This window comes from Theropithecus gelada, chromosome 1, assembly GCF_003255815.1.
Source record: "Theropithecus gelada isolate Dixy chromosome 1, Tgel_1.0, whole genome shotgun sequence".
NCBI classification, from domain to species: domain Eukaryota; kingdom Metazoa; phylum Chordata; class Mammalia; order Primates; family Cercopithecidae; genus Theropithecus; species Theropithecus gelada.
The window spans coordinates 75,792,294-75,813,602 of NC_037668.1; positions in this window are offsets into that span (position 1 = coordinate 75,792,294).

The following is a 21,309-nucleotide window of genomic DNA, read 5'->3' on the forward strand; positions in this document are numbered from 1 at the left end:
AAGAGTGAGGATTGATATCGCAGTGTCTTAGACCACAAGACTTGAAAGACCCCTTAAACCAACCTATGTCCTCAAGAGGCACATGAGACTTAGAGAAAGCCAGGGCGCAAGATCTAAGCTTCTGAGTTGTTTCCAGCAAATGGAGAAAGGGAGGCACAGGCACCCCTGCTTGGTTCTGTTAAAGGAGAGTTTGTTCCTATTCTGACAACAGGTATTGACGGATGAATTAGGTGATACTGTCAGGAGCCCGCCCACAGCCTAGGGAAGGAGACAGACAGGGACAGATATGCAAAGAAGCCATTAAAATACAGATGATGAGGGCCAGGAGAGACAGAAGCACAAGGAAATGGGAGCAGAGAGGAGAGCTCCTAACACAGCCCAGAGGCCCAGGGAAGATGCCTGGGAGATGGTTTTGAAAAATAAGTCGGAGGTGGCTTAGAGAAAGAGGTGCACACGCCTTCCAAGTGGAAGAGCAGGTGCCAAGGCATAGCAGTGTGAGAGCACTCCAAGTAGTTACCCATGGCTGCAGCAAAAAGCAAGTGGCAGGAGCTGAACCTGTGTCTTCCGGCCAGGCTGGGGAGTCTGTCCGTTCTAGGTATCAGGTAATAGGAAGTTACTGCCAGATTTGAAGTTTAAGGTGGCTAGAGTAGATCTGTGCTCATCGGGGGCATGAATTGGAGGGGGCAAGTTGGAGGCAGGGAGACCAGTGGACAGATAGTGAGGGGGGAGCCAGAGTCCAAGCCTCGGTCTCCTGACTTCCAGCCCAGTGTTTTCCCCACTTCTCCCACTCATGCCTGCAGGTACCAGATTGAGCAGCTAGAAAATGGCCACACCAGAAGGCTGAGTGAGAAAGACCAAGCAGGGCCGGAGGGTCAGAAAGGTTTTCCAGAGCACAGGATCTGGGCGGTTGGGAGGAACACAGGAAGGAAAGAAGGAGACACCAGAGACTGGCAGGTTGACCCTCATGTGCCACATGAAGTTGCCACTTCTGTAAGTTACAAGTGAATGCATGTTGGCAATTTCATATGGTTCAGTTTACTGGGTGTCTGGAGCAACCTCAGCTTCTTAGCTATACACACACTTGGTGACAGACACTGAGCAGGCCAGAGTGCCCAGATGGTATGTATGAGAGCACAGGACAGCACCATGCTTCCCACACACACAGCTCTGAGACCCGCAGCTCTGACAAGAGATGCCTTTAAAGAGCCTCCACTTTCCGGAGCTCCAAAACTCCTTACGAAGTCACCACTCTGCTGGTAAGGATGAGGGGAGGTGAGAGCTCAATTCCACTGGAGGGAGGGACATGGGTCCTCATTGGAGAATTAGAAGATAGAAGTCAGATAGTGAATAAGAAAGAGCCTGATCAATTTAAAATAATGGTGTGTAAATATGTGTGTGGATTTTGGAAACCTTCCCTTCCTGTATTGTAAACAAAGATTCCCTGGTATCTTTTTTCCTGAAATTATAAAAGTTGTGTTGGCTAATTTTCATGAGTGTCAGCTATGACTTCCTCCTCCATGGTACACGTGGTGACTGTGACCAGGGCAGAACAGTTAGCTTCTCTGTGCCTCTCTTTCCCCAGCCAGTTTCCTGTCCCCCTCACTTTCTGTGAGTCAATGTGTGCAATAATGTCTTAAGATCTTCACCAGTATTGTTACTGATATTCTTAATGAGATGCAAGAATAAATAGATTTTTCTATTCCTGGATATATACCCAAGAGAACTGAAGACATTCATCCACACAAAATACTCTACGTAAACTGTGATAGCAGCATTATTTGTAATAACTGAAAGGTGGAAACAACCGAAATGTTCATCAACTTATGAATAAATTAACAAAATGTGATATATAAAAATATCATATCATTTACCTTAAATATATACATTTTAAAAACATGTTATAGTCACATGATGGAATATTATTTGGCCATAAAACAAAATGAAGTACCGATACATGCTATTTCCAGGAGAGCATAAATCAATCTTGAAAACATTATGCCAAATGAAGCCAGTTGCAAGAGGACATATATTATATTATTCTATTTGTATGAAATGTTCAGAATAGGCAAATACATAGCAAGGCAGAAAGTAGATTGGTGGTTGCCTAAGGCTAGGAAAAATGGGGACAATGGTGGGGCCATAACTGGAGGGTACTGGGTTTCCTTTTGGAGTAATGAAAATATTCTAGAATGGTGATGGTTGCACAACTCTGTGAATATATTAAAAACCATTGAATCACATTTTAAATGGGTGGATTATAGGGTATGTGAATTATGTCTCCATAAAGCTGTTACCAAATAAATAAGTTTGGGGCCTCAGGAGAGAGTGTTCCTCAAGACTCAAGAGCAAGGGTCTCAGTGTTTTCAAACCATTTTTTTCCTCCCACATTGTGTAGTGTGAGAAACCCTGGATGATGATAGTCCTCAGTCCTGGAGACTTATCCTGCTTCTGCTAACATCTCACGAGGCATCTTTGGGTAATTCACTTGTTCTCTCTGGACCTGAGTAAGAACTGAGGTTTCATGTCATCAGTATGAAGAGGTTTGTGGAGCAGGTCACCTTTAGGAGCCTCTATATCTAACACTGGAGTTCTGAGCCCCTTGGTCACAGCCTGCTTAGAGCCTTTAGGCAGGATGGGGAAGAGCACAGGGCTCAAGAGAGAGTCAGGGGACTCAGAGCTTGCCTCCTCTCCGCTGGGGCACATCTGGCTCACTTTCCTTTTATTGCATTTTAATTAAGTTGTTCAATCAAATTGGTACCAGGAATTGAAGGCTGTAACAGCTGGGGCAGGAGCAGAAAGCCTTGTAGCGGAACTAAACCAACAAAGTCTGCCTCCTGAGCAGATCCAGGAGCCCAGTGCTGCTACAGAGCGTCTCTCAGGGAGGGAGGTGAGAGACTACCCTGCGGCAGTCCACTGACAGGAGGAGCTTTGCTCTGGGCCTGAGGGCTGCCCTCCTGCAAGGCCATTGCCCTGGTCATTGGCCACACTGGCATTTTCAAATGGGCCTAGCCTGGCCTGACTTCCAGCTCTGACTCCTATCCTGGTCCTGCTCCTTCCTACCCACCCTCAGGCTCTATCCCCTCCACACCCTCTCCCCGATTCCCTTACCTGAGTTGGCAGTTAATCTGATGATGGAACGACATGGGCCGTGGGAGGGAAGTACATGGGGCATGGGAGAGAAGGACAGCTGACTTTAGGAGCAAGAGGTTGGCAGTGCTTAGACAGTCTAGAGTAGTGGAAAGAGCCAGAAAAAGGACCAGGTGCAGTGGCTCACGCCTGTAATCCCAGCACACTGGGAGGCCAAGGCAGGTGAAACATGAGGTCAGGAGTTTGAGACCAGCCTGGCCAACACGGTGAAAACCCGTCTCTACTAAAAATACAGAAAATTAGCTGGGCGTACTGGCAGGCACCTGCAATCCCAGCTACTCGGGAGGCTGAGGCAGGAGAATCTCTTGAACTCGGAAGGCATAGGTTGCAGTGAGCTGAGATCGCGCCACTGTACTCCAGCCTGGGTGACAGAGAGAGACTCTGTCTAAAAAAAAAAAAAAAAAAAAAAAAAAACAGAAAAAGTGAAAAAGTGCAGAAACTAATTCAGAAAAGGGCATTTCCTTCTGGCAATGGGAAAATAGGCACATAGTCACAAAAGTGCAACAAAGGATTGAAATTGCCATATAATATGGCATTCATTAAAAATAAAAAACCCTATGTGGGCCTGCCCAGTGGGGGAGTAGAGAGTACACAGGAATCAGTCCAGGGTTTTGTTCTTAGGGAGCTTGCAATCCAGTGAGGAGAACGGAGATGCAAACAAACAGGGCTTTGGGAAACAAATAGGGGGGACAAAAGGAGCAACGAAGTCAGCCTTAAGAGAAAGGAGATCAGCATAGGTCTTTGCTGGGAAGGTCATGTTTGAGTTGATTTTTAAAGATGAGCAGGAGTTGAACAGGGAGGAGGAAGAAGGGAAGGTCAGGCAGTAGGAACTGAATGTGCAAAGGCATGGGACTGCAAGTACTTGGCACATACAGGGATTGTCAACATGAAGGCGGAGAGGCCGAATGGAGGAGAACTGTTGGGGAGACTCAGAAATCAGACTGCACCAGGAAGGACTATGCATTATCTTGGAAAGCCCTTCATCCTGCCATTCAGAGGAGATAATCCCCTGAGCTTGCTCTGCATAAATTGTGGGTGCTGGTTGAGGGTGGCTGACATACCAGGTACCAGACTGGCTGTGGGCAGCCTCAGGGATATAACAGCAATGAGAGGCATTGACTGTGTTAACTCAACAAATATTTGCTGGGTCCCCATATGAACTGTGGTGTCTTAGGCAGGAAGGAGTATAGTCCTGCCCTCTGGATACTTGCCATTTCTGAACAAGACAAAACATGGGTAGGTGGTAAGTTAAAATGCGTTTACGTGAATAGTGCTGCAATGAATATGATGGGTATAGATATCTCCAGGTCACACTGTTTTCATTTCCTATATATGTATATCCGGAAGTGGGATTGCTGGATCAGATGGTAGTTCTATTTCTAATTTTTTGAAGAGACTTCATTCTGTTTTTCATAATGGCTTTACCAATTTACATTCTTACCAACAGTATGGAAGGACTGGTCAAAAGTATAAATTTTCAGTTATATGATTAATAAGTTCTGGGAATCTAATATATAGCAAGTGCGGTGACAGATGTGTTTATTACTTTGATTTTAATAATCATTACATAATATATGCATATATTAAATTATCACTTTGTATACCTTAAACATATGCAATCTTCTTATTTTTTGAGACGGAGTTTCACTCTTGTTGCTCAGGCTGGAGTGCAGCGGCGCAAACTCGGCACACTGCAACCTACGCCTCCCAGGTTCAAGCAATTCTCCTGCGTCAGCCTCCTGAGTAGCTGGGATTACAGGTGCCTGCCACCATGCCCAGCTAAGTTTTGAATTTTTAGTAGAGATGGGGTTTCCCCATGTTGGCCAGGCTGGTCTCGAACTCATGGTCTCAGGTGATCCGCCTGCCTCGGCCTCCCAAAGTGCTGAGATTACAGGCATGAGCCACCGCGCATGGCCAGCCTTTACCATCTTTAGTTGTCAATTAAATGTTTTAAAAGAGAAAAAGAGTTAGAAATCACCACCCACCCACTTGCATGCATGGAAGGGTCGGTGAGTGGTGTAGTATTGTAAAAGTCCAGGCAAAGTCAGTGAGCTGAAGACTCTCACCTTCATATAGAACTACCAAATGATCCTGGAGGAGGCAGGATTTGAATTAGGCTATAAAGGAAAAGTAGGATTTAAATCGATGGAAAAGGTCTTGCTTGCATTCCAGATAATGGGAATAAGGAAAGTGAAAGGGCCAACGTGGGGTAGGAAAAAGAAGGTTTTGGCTATAGTAGAATGGGTGAATATTGAGAGAGCAGGCTGAAGTCGGGACTGGGCTGGGGTGCAGTTTGCCCATGAAGGAGCAAAAGGAGCTGGGGGTTATTTCAGACCGATTCTGTGCCAGACCCTGTATCTAAAGGATTTTAATGATATTGTGAGACAGATACTTTTAAATCCATTTTAAAGATGAGGAAACTGGGTCTCAGAGGGGAGACATGATGTATTCAAGTCATATAGCTAATAATTAGAAGAACTGGACTGTCTAGCTCTTTCCACTAAAGCATTTGCTTCCTTCAAGATGTGAGTGGGAAGGCAGAATAGATAGCACAGGCCAGATGGTATGGCTAGAAAACACACACACACACACACACACACACACACACACACACACACACACANTATGGCTAGAACACACACACACACACACACACACACACACACACACACACACACACACTGGGGGGCACATACATACCGAATATGGCAATTCCTATGCTGTGGCTCCCAGTCTAATTAGTGGGATGATTGCCATTTAGGAGACTTTTGCCTTTCACTTTAGCCCAAGCTGTGTGAGGCTCCACTCCTCTATTTAGGATTCAATAGGAGTATGGAAAGGGAAAAAAGAAATGTGATGCTTGAAACAAAATACCCCATCGAGCTGACCACTAAATAGCACTTAGACCCCAAGTATACACACAGCTGCTTTATGTAATGAAGGCTGTGGACCATGTTCCTGGATATAAAATAACAAACCACATATAAAGTTTTATGTTGCTGTGTAATTAGCACAGATCTGTGAGTGAGCATGCAGGCCTGGGTGCAGGGAGGGACGCTTAGGCCTCAGGCAATGAGCTGCGGAGGAAAGAGCATGCATGGTGGAGCCCAGAAGACAAGAGTTTGAATTCCGGCTCCACCACTTTGTAGCCCTTTGACCTTGGGCAAGTTATTTAACTACTGTAAGCTTCAATGTCATACCTGTCAAAGGAGGCAAAGTGCCATGTGTTACAGCCGTGGTTTTGCCCTCCTCCTGGCCTCCAGGGGCATCTGACAATGTCTAAAGACACTTGTTTGTCATAACTAGGAAGGTGCTACTGGCATCTGGTGGGTAGAGGCCAGGATGCTGCCCCCACCCTACCCTTACTACAAAGAATTATCCTGCCCAAAATGCTAATCCTGCCGAGATTGAGAAACTTTGCCTTCTAGGATTGCTTTGTGATGATATAATCATTACAAACTTTTATTGAGCTTTAACTATATATCAGGCACTGTTCTATCACTATTTAAAGTGTGTCAACTTGTACCTGTTTATAGCAAATCTAGGAGGGTGGTAGTAGCATTATCCTCATTCTCTAGATAAGGAAACCGAAATACAGGGAGAAAACGTGCCCCAAATCACACACCTAGTAATTGATGGAACCAAGGCAGTGTGCCAGGGTTTGAACCAAAGCAGTGGCATGAACTCATGTGTGTCTGCTTGGAACATGGTGGTGATGGTGACTTCTCCACCTCCAGAGTGGGAGGATTCATTCATCCATTCATGCAACATATATGCATTGAGAGCTTAATCACAGCTTGGTGATAAAGTCCTGGTAGACAAGATAGGCAAGGTCCTTGCTCACACAACTTATTTTCTAGTTGAGAAGAAAAATTATGAACAAGCAAATCAATAAAAATGGAGATAATGTAAGTTACGGCGAATGTCTGGAGAGTGATGAGAAGAAGTCTGCCATGAGAATATCTGGGGGAAGAGCGTGTCCAGCAGAGAGAACAGGCTGGGAAAAGGCCAGACGTGGGAGGCACCTTGGTGAGTTCAGGAAATACAAGGAAGTCCAGTGAACTTGGACCTAGGTCATAAGGGAGGAAATTCGTTTTTTGTTTGTTTTTTTGTTTTGTTTTATTTTGTTTTTTGAGACACTGTCTCACTCTGTTGCCCGGGCTGGAATGTAGTGGTGCGATCTCTGCTCATGACAGACTAAGCCTCCTGGGTTCAAGCGATTCTCCTGTGAGGGAGGAAATTCTAAGAGATAACGTTAGAGAGATGGGAGGGGCCAGGTGGAGTAGGACTTTGTATGTCAAGGTAAGGAGTTTGAATTCCAGCTTTGCTGAGAAGCTATAGGAGGGTTTTGAAGAAAGGTAACAGGATCCGATTTACATTTGTAAAAGAGCATTCAGATTTTGATGTGGGGGTGATGAGGCCAACACGTGGGGAGTTCAGGGAGTGATTCAGTAAGGATGCTAGAGCAGTAGTTAAAGGATATGATGATAGTGTCTTGGCCTAGGGTGATTGTAGTGAAATTGGAGGACAGTGAGCAAATTTGGTTCACACTCAGTGACCGTTTTGTGACATATATCATGTGGGAGGGAAAGAAAGAGAGGAATCAAAGGTGATGCTGAAGTTTTTGTCTTGAGCAACTGGCTCCAACAGCTGAGATAGGGAGGCCTGAGGAGGAGCAGGGGTTGGAGGGAGTGGAGGGAAGGTATCAAGAGGCCACTGTTAGGTCATATTAAGCAAGAGCTGCTTGCTAGGATCCAAGTAGAGGTGTGAAGAAAACAGCTTATAAGGGGATGAGCCTGGGGCTCAGGGCAGCAGTCCAGGCTGGAAGGATAAATTTAGTATCCGTTGCACAAAGATGATATTTGAAGCCAAGGTGCTGTTAAAGAGAGGCAGAGAATGGAAGAAGGCCTAGGTGTAAGTCAGGGAAATCACTCATTTCAAGTGTGAAAGAGAGACATTCATCAAAAGAGACGGAAGTAGGAGAAAAACCAGGAGAGAGAGGTATCAAGACATCCAACAAATTGAAACAAAACAGGGAAGTGACCATTAAATTTGACCACGGGAGGCTGAAGTGAGACATTTCAGTGAATTCTTGGGGATGGAAGCTGAAGTGAAATGGGTTGAAGACAGAGAGGTGAGCAAGTGGAGACAGCCACTATAGGGACCTCTTTCTAGGAATTTTATGGTAAAGGGTAAAGAAATGGAGTGGAGTAAGAACAAGGGTCAATGGCAAGACTTTTAAAAATATGAGTCATCTATGTATTTGCAAGCCAATGTGAAGGATCTGACAGAGAGAGGGGAACTTCTGATCCCCAGAGACAGGGGTTCATGGGAGAAGTCCTTGAGAAGTACTAGAGCGGCAAGGGGCTTGGGATCCGGAGAGAATGGAGTGGCTAATTCTTTTTTGTTTGTTTGTTTTTTTGAGACGGAGTCTCACTCCGTTGCCCAGGCTGGTGTGCAGTGACACAATCTTGGCTCACTTCAGCCTCCGCCTCCTGGGTTCAAGCGATTCTCCTGCCTCAGCCTCCTGAGCAGCTGGGACTATAGGCATGCGCCACCATGCCCAGATAGTTTTTGTATTTTTAGTACAGATGGGGTTTCACCACATTGGCTGGGATGGTCTTGATCTCTTGACCTTGTGATCCTCCCGCCTCGGCCTCCCAAAGTGCTGGGGTTACGGGTGTGAGCCATTCCACCCAGCCCTGGAGTGGCTAATTCTTGTTAGGACGTTTCATCTCTGATTATAGGAGAGAAGGCCTCAAGTATGTGAATGATGTAGGCAGTCTGGTGGCTAGATAATGCTGTTCTGGGAGAATGATTTCCACTTTCTCAGAGAGGAAGATCTATCTGAGCTCTGACTTGAGCCACTGGTCAGTCAGCTCCTAGCCCTGATCGTTGATACACACTAAGCCAGTCCCGGCGCCAGACTGAGCTCTTCTCGTAGACTGAATGTCTAGTTCTGTCCAGCCACCTCCCTTTGTTGATAAGAAAGAAGCTGGGAAGGCTTCTTTCACTATGGTGATTCAGCATAATCCATCTCTATAGCTGAAGAGAAAACTTGAAGCAAAGCCAGGCTCAGCAGGACCTGGATAGGTCCAGAGATGAAAGGGAATCCCCCAAACTTGAAAGAGGAGGGCTTGGTAAGAGTAGAACCACTTATGGGGCATGTCATGACCACATAGAGCCAAGAACAGGAGGCTCTCGAAATGGACCAAAAGTTGGGATTCATTAGAAGGAAAGGCCCAGACTGAAGTAGGATTGGAAAACAAATGAGGCTGGTCATGAGGACATGCAAGCAGATCTGAATGAAGTGGGTTGGGTGGAGTTAGGGGTGATCCAACTAAATCTTGGACTGCTAAGTACTCTTCAGTGTTTTCCTTCTTTGTGAACTCTTGCAGGGCCAATGTGGTCTACACAAATAGATTTACACATTTATATGGTGATCGAGAGTTTATAACTGTAAAATATATGCTGTATAAGAAAAGGCTTTGGCCAGGCACAGACTCACATCTGTAATCCCAGCTCTCTGGGAGGCTGAAATGGGCAGATTGACTGAGCCCAGGAGTTTGAGACCAGCCGGGGCAACATGGTGAAACCCCATTTCTTCAAAATATAAAAAAATTAACTGGGCATGGTGGCACACACCTGCAGTTCCAGCTACTTGGGAGGTTGAGGTGGGAGGATGGCTTGAGCCCAGGAGGCAGAGGTTTCAGTGAGCCAAGATCATGCCATTTCACTCCAGCCTAGGCAACAGAGTGAGACCTTGTCTCAAAAAAAAAAAAAAAAGAAAGAAAGAAAAGAAAGCCTTTACTACCATTAGTAGTGGATTGGATTGGGTTCAATTCTCTACTCCCATTTTATGTTTGAAAGCCCTTTTCGTCAGTCTTATCAAGTAGTTGTCTGGACACTGCTTATGATATTTAGTGACAAGAAGCTCACTAAGGTCTTCACTTAAGGCCTAGCTTAATCCCTCCAGATCTCAATTTCCTCTTCTGCAAAGTGAGGAACAATAGTAATGTGTATCTCACAGGTTTGTTATGGGAATCAAGTTAGATAATGCATGTGAATGCATTTTGTGTACTGTAAAGGGCTGTAAATATTACTTCTGTCATCATTATTAACAATACTAAGAAAAAGAAGAGACCTCAAAAGTATTTCCTGTACTACTTTCAAGTTCTCTTAAAAAGTCGTGAAAGGGCCTGAATCACCTGCAACATGGATGCCTTGTGGAAGGAGCCATGGAAGTCTGTGTCATGGTGGCACCCGGGGCCACTGCATGGAGCAGGTAGGCAGGTTGCACTTCGCAGGAGGGGGCTCTGTTGAGGAGGTGAGTGGCAGTGAAATCCAGCCAGCACTCCACTTGTCCAGCCATGTGCCCTGGCAAGGAGCTGCATCTGCAATGATTCCTCCAGGCACCATATAGGCTAGCACCCACCGGCATGCTTCCTGAAATGTTTAGGTTTGCTTGACCTTTAATTAGCAAATCCAGTCATGGAGAATCAGATAAGTTTCTTATCTTCAGCCATTGGAATTTTCATGATGACTTTTCCATCTGTATACCCACCCTGGTCTTTCCTCTACTTGAATGCCTTGCTTTCCTCTCAAACTCATTATGTCCAAATTCGTATCTCCATTTTTCTCAGTTGAGAGTTTGGGCTGGATTCTCTACTCCCATTTTATGTTTGAAAGCCCTTTTCTTGAATCTTATCAAATAGTTTTCTTGACACTGCTTATGACATTTAGTGCCAAGAAGCTCACTACTGCCTCAGGTAGCTGATGCCACTTTGAAGCCGCTCTTCACATTCAGAAACTTCTATCTACTGAGTCCACACCTGCCTACCTGGAGCTTACACCCACTAGTCCCCGGTTCCTGCCTTTGGGACCACATGGAACAAATCTCTATCTTCGTCACGACAGCTATTCATTGATTTGGATAGAGGGATCAAGTTATCCTGTGTCTTATTGCTATTTCTTCCATTTCTTATATGAAAGCTTTTGCTTCTTTTCACTCTCCTGTCCACTAAAACAATTCTTTTTGTCTAGAAATGACACCAATAATTTATAGTTTTTTCATTCATTGATTTGCTAACTCATTCATCCAACATTATGTGCCCTAGGATCTAAGGCTAAGAGAGATGAAGTGATTTGTCCAGGGTCTTACAGTTCCTAAGCTTTTATATGACTCAGATCCATGTTATTTCACTAACACACAGCTGCCTCTATGTAGAAGCAGTGGCCCTGGAGTCCAGGCAACTTCTGAAGTGGCAGAAGCTTTTGCAGACTCACCAACTTAATTCTTTTGTTGTTGCTGTTGTAATTTTTAGTTTAGTTTAATTTTTTGCCTCTGAACATTTTAGTAATCTATCCATAGTGTTTAGCATTCCCATCTCTTTCTCCCCTTCTCAAATCAGCAGCTTAGCCAGGCACAGTGGCTCACACCTATAATCTTTGAGATGTCACTTTGGGAGGCCAACCAAGGTGGAAGGATGGCTCAAGCCCAGGAGTTTGAGACCAGCCTGGGCAACATAGGGAGACCCTGTATCTACAAAAATTAAAAAAATTCGCTGGGCATGATGGTGCACACCTGTGGTCCTAACAACTCAGGAGGCTGAGGTGAGAGGTTCACTTGAACCTGGGAGGTCGAGGCTGTGGTGATCCATGATTGCGCCACTACGCTCCAGCCTGGGAAACAGAACATGAACTGAAAAAAACCAAAAAACAAAAAAGAAAAGAAAAAGAAAAAACATCAACAGCTCCTGGTCTAACCTATTCAATATAAACTATTTTCTCACAGTTCTAGATGTCTTTTCCAGTAATGTTATAGATTGAAATCACCATTTCTAGCTACAACATAAAGCATTAGCCCAGGACTAGAGAAACATGAGTCCTTAAGACGGTGAATTCAAAAAATTCTCACATATACAGGGAACAAGTGTGGTTAGACGCTTCATGAGAGTAGAGACCATGTCAGGGTTTTTCATTTTGCATTGTGTGTGGCTCATATTCATAATAGCTGCTACTGCTGGCTGCTGTGACTAATTGCTAATATATTGGAGCACTAATTATATGACAGGCATTTAACAATGTATGGGAGTTCCAGTTGTTGGCCTCCTCACAAATACTTGGTCTTGCCGGGTTTTGTAATTATAGCCATCCTACTGAGTTGAAGTGGCATCTAATTGGATTGTAATATGCCTTTTTCTTTTCTTTCCTTTTCTTTTCTTTTCTTTCTTTCTTTTTTTTTGGCTTTTGAAACTGGGTCTTGCTCTGTCACTCAGGCTGGAGTGCACTGGCGCCATCTCAGCTTACTGAAAGGGGCTCCTCATGGGCTCAAGGGATCCTCCCATCTCAGCCTCCGGAGTAGCTGGGACCACAGGCTTGCACCACCACACCCAGCTAATTTTTTAGTTTTTAGTAGAGATGAGATCTTGCTATGTTGCTCAGGCTGGTCTTGAACTCCTGGGTTCAAGTGATCCTCCTGCCTTGGCCTCCCAATGTGCTGGGATTATAGGCATGAGTTACTGTGCCTGGCCGCTAATGATTAATGGTGTTGAGCGTCTTTTCATATACTTATTTGCCATTCTTACATTTTATTTGGTGAAGCTTTTGTTCAAATCTTTTGCACATTTATACTGGGCTATTTTGGCTTTTTATTTTTGAGTTGTGATAGTTCTTTATGTATTTCGTATACAAGTGGTTTGTGAAACATAGTTTTGCAAATATTTTCTCATGGTTTGTGTTTTCGTTTTCTTAATGGTTCTTTTGGACAGCAACTATTTCAATTTTGAAGAAATCCAAATTATCAATTGTTTTCTTTAATAATTTGTGCATTTTTTCTTCTATTTAAAAAGTCTTGGCCTAACCCAAGGTGGCTAAGATTTTCTCTCCTTTGTTTTATTCTAGAATTTTTATAGTTTTAGGTTTTCCACTTCAGTCGGTGATCCATTTTTACTTGGACCTTGTATGAGTTGTGAGATAAGGATCATGGGCAAGGGTGCTGCTGCTTCTTTTCTTCTTCCTCCTCCTACTCCCTCCACTTCTCCCCTTGTTCCTCTTCCTCCTTCTCTTCCTCATCCCCTTCTGTTCTTTTCCTCTTCCATCTCACCTTCTTTTCCCCACTTCTTCCTCTTTCCCCTCATCTTCCTCCTCCTTGTTCCCCCTTCCTCTTCTTTCTCTTTTCCTTTTTGCTAATGGATATCTATGTCCCAATACCATTTGCCTTTTTTGGTTTTTTTTCACAGCATCTGGAAAAAAACATCTTTAATTTCCCTCTTTCTACAGCCCCTTGTATCCTGGGAACAAAGACCATCAATTCTGAGATTTGTGAGGCAAATCTAGACCCTTCATTGGTTGCGTGTATTTTGGATGAGTGGAGAATTCCATCTGTCGGGGTATTTGCTGCATCACAACAGTTGTTGAATTTTTTTCAGGCAACAGAAGAACACTGTCTACCAAAGTTGGCAGTCCCTGAATAGCCTGAGTCCAGGGGAAACCGAGGTGGATCTTCTGGTCACTTGGGAGTGAACTCAGCATGGAATCTGTAACAGTGGATACGATGTAGGTCATTGGGGGGCTGGGTGATTACAAGCTTTGCTTTCGCCCGAAAGCTAAGGGGATTGAGCATCCCATGATGTTTCAGTTTACTACGTATTCGCCTGACAACATTTATTGAAAGATTACCCTTTCTGTATAGAACTGCCTTGGTACCTTTATCAAAAATCAGTTATCATTTTTGTGTGAGTCTGTTTTTGGACTCTGTTCTATGCCATTGGTAGACATATCTATATTTACAGCAACATCACACTGTATTACTATAGTTTTATACTTAGTCATGAAACCAGATATTAAGTCTCTAATTTTGTTCTTCATCTTTGATGTAGTTTGGACATTTGTCCCTGTGTAAATCTCATGTTGAATTGTAATCCCTAACGTTGGAGGTAGGGCCCGGTGGGAGGTGTTTGGATCATAGGGGCTGATCTCTCATGAATGGCTTGGGCCATCCCCTTAGTGATAGGAGAGCTCTCGCTCTGAGTTCACATGAGATCTGGTCATTTAAAAGTGTGTGGTACCTCCCTTCTGCTCTCTCTCTCTTACTCCTGCTTTCACTATATGAAGTGACTGCTCCTGCTTCACCTTCCTCCGTGAATAAAAGCTCCCTGAGGCCTCTCCAGAAGCAGATGCCTGTATGCTTTCTGTTCAGCCTGCAGAACTGTGAGCCAATTGAACCTCTTTTCTTATAAATTACCCAGTCTCACGTATTGGTTTATAGCGTTTGTTTGGCTATCAAATTATTTATATTTTCATATAAATTTTAAAATCAACTTGTCAATTTCTGCAAAAAGTCTCCTGGGATTTTGATACATGTGGTCATGAATCTCTAGATGAACCAGGGGAGAATTTACATCTTAATAATATTGAGTCTTATAATCCATAGGCATGGTTTATCTCTGTTTAGATTTTCTTAAACTTCTCTCAGCAATATTTTGAGTTACTCAGTGTACATATCTGTACACCTTTTGTAAAATTTTTCCAAAGCATTTCATGATTTTTAATGCTCTTAGAAATAGTACTTAAAATTTTTCAACTTGAAAAATTGAAAGTATGTAAAATACAATTAAAACTTGTATATTATTCTTGGTTTCTATAACCTTGCATTTTCTGCATCTACTGAAATGATCAAATGGATCTATAAATATATTCCCTCCTCTTACTCTTGCTACTAGTAATCTGAATCTTCTTTTTATTTTTTTCCTGGTCAGTCTGGTCAGAGGTTTATCAAATTTATGTCTCCCCAAATAACCAGCTTGGGCTTTACTGACGTTCTCCATAACTTTTCTCCATTCTATTTCCCTGTTTTCTGTTTTAATTTTTGTGATTTCCTTCCTTTTCTGCTTGCTTTGGTTTTAGTTTTCCCTCCTTGTTCTCATGTTTTAAGATGTAAACTCAGGTCATTAATTTTAAACCTTTCTTTATTTCTAAGATAAGCCTTTAATTCTACATATTTTTCTTTATCAGCATTTCATAGATTTTGGTATTTGTTTTTTCATTTTGATTTAATTAAAAATACTTTGCAATTTCCTTTCTGATTTCTTCTTTGTCCCATGGGTTATTTAGAAATGCATTGTTTAATTTCCAAATTATTGGGTATGTTCCAGATTTCTTCCTGTTATTCATTTCTAATTTAATTATCTTGTAGTCAGAGAACATACTTTGTATGATATTAATCTTTTTGAATTTATTGAGACTTGTCCTATGGCACTGAAAAAGATTTATCTTAATAGGTGTTCTGTGGACCCATGAAAATAATGTTTATCTGTTGTTTGGTGAAATGTTCTGCAAATGCCAATGACATTAAGTTGATGACAATGTTTTTCAAATTATCATAATCTTATTTTTTGTCTACCTAGTCTATCAATTATTGAGAGAGGAGTGTTGAAGTCTCAAGTATGATTTTGGAGTTGTCTATTTTTCCTTTCACTTCTGTGAGTTTTTGCTTCATGTTCTTAGAAACTCTACTATTAGGTACATATACATTTCGGTCATGTTCTCTTGATTGATTGAATACTTTATCATTATGAAATGACCTTTTTTATCTTTGGCAAGATTTCTTGCTCTGAAGTCTATTTTGTCTGATATTAATAAATCTACACTCACTGTATTTCGATTAGTGTTAGCATCGTATATCTTTTTTCCTTGTCTTGCTTATAACCTACCGTGTCTTTATATTTAAAGTGGATTTCTTGTAGGCACCATATAATTGAGTTTGTTTTTTTGTTCCAATTTGACAATTTTTTAAATTTAATGTGATTATGGGTCTGCTTGAGTTTAAATCTACCATTTTGCTGTCTGTTTTCTATTTGTTCCATTTAGATTAACTGACTATTTCTTGTGGTTTCATTTTCTTTTGTAACTTTAGCAGCTTTTTCCCTCCTCTCGTCTTCCTCCTCCTCCTCATCTTCCCCCTTGTTCTTCTCCTTCTCTGCTTTCTATTTCCCTTTACCTATATCCTCCTTTTCTTTTTAAATAAATTATTGCCTCATGGTCCATAGTGCACATGCCCAGGTTAGTGGCAGAAGTTAGTCTCTCTGTCTCTTTCTGTCTCTCTTTATTTATTCTCCTTTATTCTCATATCTCATTCCCTTTCTCCTCACCACATAAGCAACAACTACAAGTTTAATGTATTTTTTTGTTTGTATATGTCCTTGCAAATATGTATACCTATTTTGTGTGCATATATTTTTAATTTAGATAAATTATGTTGTGTAATTAATCTGACTCTGTTCTTATCTTTTGCACCAAACAGTATACTCTTAACAATCAATTTATTTCTTCTGACTGCTATGTAACACTCAGTAGTAATATTTCACATGTTTTACCTGTCTACTCTCTGAGTGATGATCTTTCAGGTTGCCTACAACTCCCTGACTCCAGAAATAATCCTCTTATACACCTAGATTGGCTTTTTTAGGGAATGCATATCCTAGAGTGTAATAGCTGACTTATAGACTATGCATATACCTAATTTGACAGAGTGGTGGGGGATGTTCTTTAGAATGGCTCCACCACTCAATAATCCTGCTATATGAGAGTTTCCTATATCCCTGCAAATCTTGTTGTTTATCCAGCTTTCTAATTTTTATTGGTATAAATTACGTAGGGGACATTTCTCTGTCTACTAATAATTTTGAGCAACTCTCCTAATACTTTTCCTCTTTTTGAGTTTCTGCTTTTGAAAATTGCCTATGCACAAATATCCTTTGCTCACTTTTCTCATGGCTTTTCTTTTTCTTGTTGATTTGTAGGAGTTTTTGTATGTTTTCGATTTTAATCCCTTGCCAGTTTCAGACGTTGTGAATACTTTCTATTATTTATTTATTTTCTCCATAGAGCCCTTCATTGCATAGAAATCTTTTAAAAAATATAATGGAGTAATATTTATCTTTTCCCACTTGTGCTTTTAATGTTTTGTGTGTGAAATTATTCCTCATATCTAAGTCATAAAGATAAACTTCTACATATTCTATTAACTTTAAAATTTTAAATCTTCTATTAACTTTATCATTCTTCTGATAACTTTATTTTTTGTCTTTCACGTTTGTGTTTTTAATCCACATAATACCAGCTTTGTATATGATATTAAGTAAGAGATCCAGTTTTCCTCTTCTACATATGGTTAACTAATTTTCCAACATGACATACTTAACAATTTGTAGTGAGTTGATTCGTCATATTCCATTGTATGTAAAGTTTTTTATAGATGTGTCTGTGAGTGTCCTAGCAGGACACAGAATGCAAGCTGAAATGGGGTGACGGAGGAGAACTTAATGAAGTACTCCCAGGTTAAGGACACCAACAAGGATGGGTAGGATACTCAGTAGCAACAGTGGGGAAGTCTTATCTCCCATTCTCCAGCTCCTACCCACCAAGTATGAACAAGCAGTTGAAGGGAGTGGCTATCAAACCCAGAAAAAGCTGTAGCTGGTGTTCTGGTCTTGGGCATATGAGTGCAGCCTGTCAGGGGAGTGCTAGGGCATAACTACCCTCTAACTCCTTTTCTCTCCAACCTCCCTCCAGTGACTCTGTTTGGCCAAACTCAACAGGTAATCACAGGACAAGTAAGTATAGTTAACGCAGTGCAGGAGGTCAGCCTCTCATATGAAGCTAGAGAAGGGTGGAGAAAGGTTGTGGAGGGGCAAACCAAGAATATCCAGTGCAATACATGTGAGAGTGTGAGGGTGTGTCTCTGTGCTCTCTGTTCTGAGACAGTGCCTCTATCTGTTATTGGCCATTATTACAGTGTTTTTATTATCTTGCTTTTGTAGCATGTTGATATCTGGAAGAGTGAGGTTCTCCTTTTTTCATTATTAAGATTTAACATTTTTAGGTTAACTGCATTTGAATTCCTCCATGTACATTTTAGAGTAAGTGTATTGCATCCTCAAGAAATCAACTGATATTTTGATTGGCTTCGTATTATATGTTTATATTAAGTTTGGAGAAGGAGCATGTTTTTAATGTTAAGTCAGCTCATTCATGCACAGGAATGTCTCTCTACTTATTCACACAATCTTCTATACCTTATATTAGTGTTATACTCTTCTACATAGAGGTCTGTTGTATTCTTGGTTACATTAATTCCTAGTTAATTGGTTAAATTAACCACTTATCTTGTATCTTGTTTTCTTGGTTAAATTAATTCCTAGATTAATTAATTCCTAGATTTCTACATTGTGGATACTATAAATGGTGCACATATTTAGTGAATGCCTTCTATGTGCAGGCCCTATGCCTGGTGCTATGGATACCAGTAGTGAGTGTGACATGGGCCCTGGTTTCATAGACCCGACACTGCAAAGACAGACATCACACATTAAACAGACAAATATATGACCACACGTTGTGTTGAGTGCTCTGAAACAAAGGCCCAGCTTTCGTCCCTGGACTTCTGCCTTTGCTGTGTCATTTCTTAGTGCTCTGTGTCACTACTCTTACAAAGATCCAGGCCTGGTGTCAGGAGACAGGATTTCCAGTCCCAAATCTGATTCTATCTAGCCAGTTTGTTCATCTTTAGAATGAAAGGTTGGACTAGTCAGTCTTTTAGGGCTCTTTAGCAGGATCTGTCTTCCTCCCTCCCTCCTGCCCTACCTTTCTTCTTCCATGATTGAGTGTGAAAGAAAGAACAGTAGTACCTGGGGAAGGGAAATTGCTCTGTCTAGTTTTAAGTGCTATGGAGATACTCAGCTGTTAAAGGGCCCACCACCGTAGAACGTGCAGGTGTGGATCTTAGGAGGCTTCCATGCTGGAGGTGTACAATTGAGGGATACCACTGGAGTTCTGATGTGAATGAGAGCACTTAGAAGGAATGGATACAAAAGAAGACGAGGACTAAGAATAGACCCTGAGGGGCTGAGCCATTTAAAGTAAAGTAAGAAGGGAGAAGGGTCTTTCAGAGGAACCTTGCCACAGGATTAGCATTACAGGGCAAAAAGTTTTACATCTCCTAGGAAGGCACTTTGGAAGTTTAATTAATGACCAAAATCAATCGTTTAGAATCCTTTTTACATCATTCTTACTCTGGAAAAAAAAAGCTGGTCAAATTGATGACCTTCTATGATTTCAAAAGTATAGCACTTATTTTTAATGAGTTTATTTCTAAGATGTTAGAGTGAGCAACCTTATTGGTAGTTGCCTCCATTTCCCCATTGATAAAATGACCGTAATGAGACTTATTTGATGTGGTTGTGGTGAGGGTCAAACTAGATTCTGGGAAAGTAAGACATGTCTGCAGAATTAGGAAATCCTACTGTTATTCTTTATGCTAGTACCAAGGGGTAAATTTGCTTTCTGTCTTTGACCTTTTTTCCCCATTCAGTGACTAACTTTTTTGTAAACTAATGTTCATTCCATTCTCATATATCTCTTCTGTCCCAGTTTCTCTGGGTTCCCCACGCCCAGCAGTTGGGAGATCAGAAAGATACCATCTGCTGATTAATAAACAGACATGTATTCCTTCCTAAGTTGATTGAATCAGGGTGTCTCTTGACCCTCATTCTGAATGTTCATACATTCCAACACATAGTCGCTGATCTAAGGTCCCACCCAGAGGCTCTGTAGCTGGGATGAATCACATCTGAACTGACCATCCTTCCTGGAACCCATGGGCTACAACATGTGTGAGCTCAGCTGAAGTAGATACCTTCCACCTACTGAGAACAGGGCTGGCTCCTGGCGATCACATCTTACAGTCTACAGGGGCCCCTGATCAGTAAGGGCTGAGGATTGCAGATGGAAGGTCTACTGAGCACCCCACGGGTTCAGTCCTAGGGTGGAGGGTGTTGGTGGTGGAATAAAAACAATCAAGAGACTGGGTCCTAGCTCCTAGGAGGAAAGAAGGTGGCTGAGGATGGTGGTAGGTTTGGGGTGAAAACTTAAGGCATGTATGGGCAGATTTTAATTTATCTATCTAGATTAGATCTGGGGTCCAGATTTTGGGTCTAGCAGCCCACAACTCCCCAAAATGAATTATACTCTGCCTTAAAGATCCAAAAATCTCTCAAGTCTCTCTGAACTGATTGACTTCCATTGGCTCCCCTCTCACTCTGAAGCGTGTTTATTTCTCTGGGAGTTGCAGGCTTTTGTGTTCTCAGGGCTTGGCGAGGGCCAGGGTCTGTTCTCCAAGTGGAAATGAAGAGCTGCAGATTTATCTGAGCTCCATGGCCATCTTCCTTGCATTCCTTATTCCCCAGCTGGGTGTCCCAGAGACATTAATAAGGGGGGATTGTTTGCTTTTTCTTTCTTTTCTTTTTCTTTTTTTTTTCTTTAAAAAAAAAATATATTGAAGAAACAGAACGAAGCACAAAGCCAAGAGGAGTCAGTCATCCCTCTGCCTTAAAGTTTATAGGGGCAAAAAATCCTATTGTGGGGAACGTGTGAGAAGCACACCCACATTAATGAGTTTGCATGGCACTTCCACTTAACACACAAACCTCTCAGGCCCAGAAAGTTTAAAGCGCTTCTCCAAAGTCTTGAAGAAAGTCAGTACTAGAATTGGGATTAAAAGTGATGTGCTCTTTCTCTCAACTCAAGCCTCTACCCTGTAAGGCAGGGAAGACTTAGGGCAGAGGAAGATGGAGGCTGTGTGGCTCCGTAGGGCTGGGCACGCACCTGGGGCAGGTCTGGACAGAGCCTGGAGCTTGTGGTTATTCTCTTCAGAATTGACTCACTGGGGACTCCGGACAGTCCCTCCTTGCTTTCTGTTTTAGTCTGTTCTACTGGAAGTTGGGCTTTTCAGAAGTGTTACCATGAAGATAACAGGGCAGATCTGGGGTGGCAGTGGGGGGCTGGGTCTGTTTTGGTATGTCTAGGCTCTCCAGGCCAGCTCCATGCTGCATGCCCAGCACTGAAAGCAGGATCTGAAAACCAGTGGATGGTAAGTGGATATTGCTATTGTAGATGAAACTGAGGCTTGAGGGTCAGACAGATCTAAATTTAGAACCCCAATCTACCAATGCTTAGTTGTACCAACTTACATAAGCTCCTTTCTCAGACACAGTTTCCAAATTTGATCCTGATTTAGTTGGTCTGGTGGGGGTCTGCAATCTGCATTTTTAAACAAGCTCTCCCAGGTAATTCTGAGGCAGCTAGCCAACACCTTAGAACTTT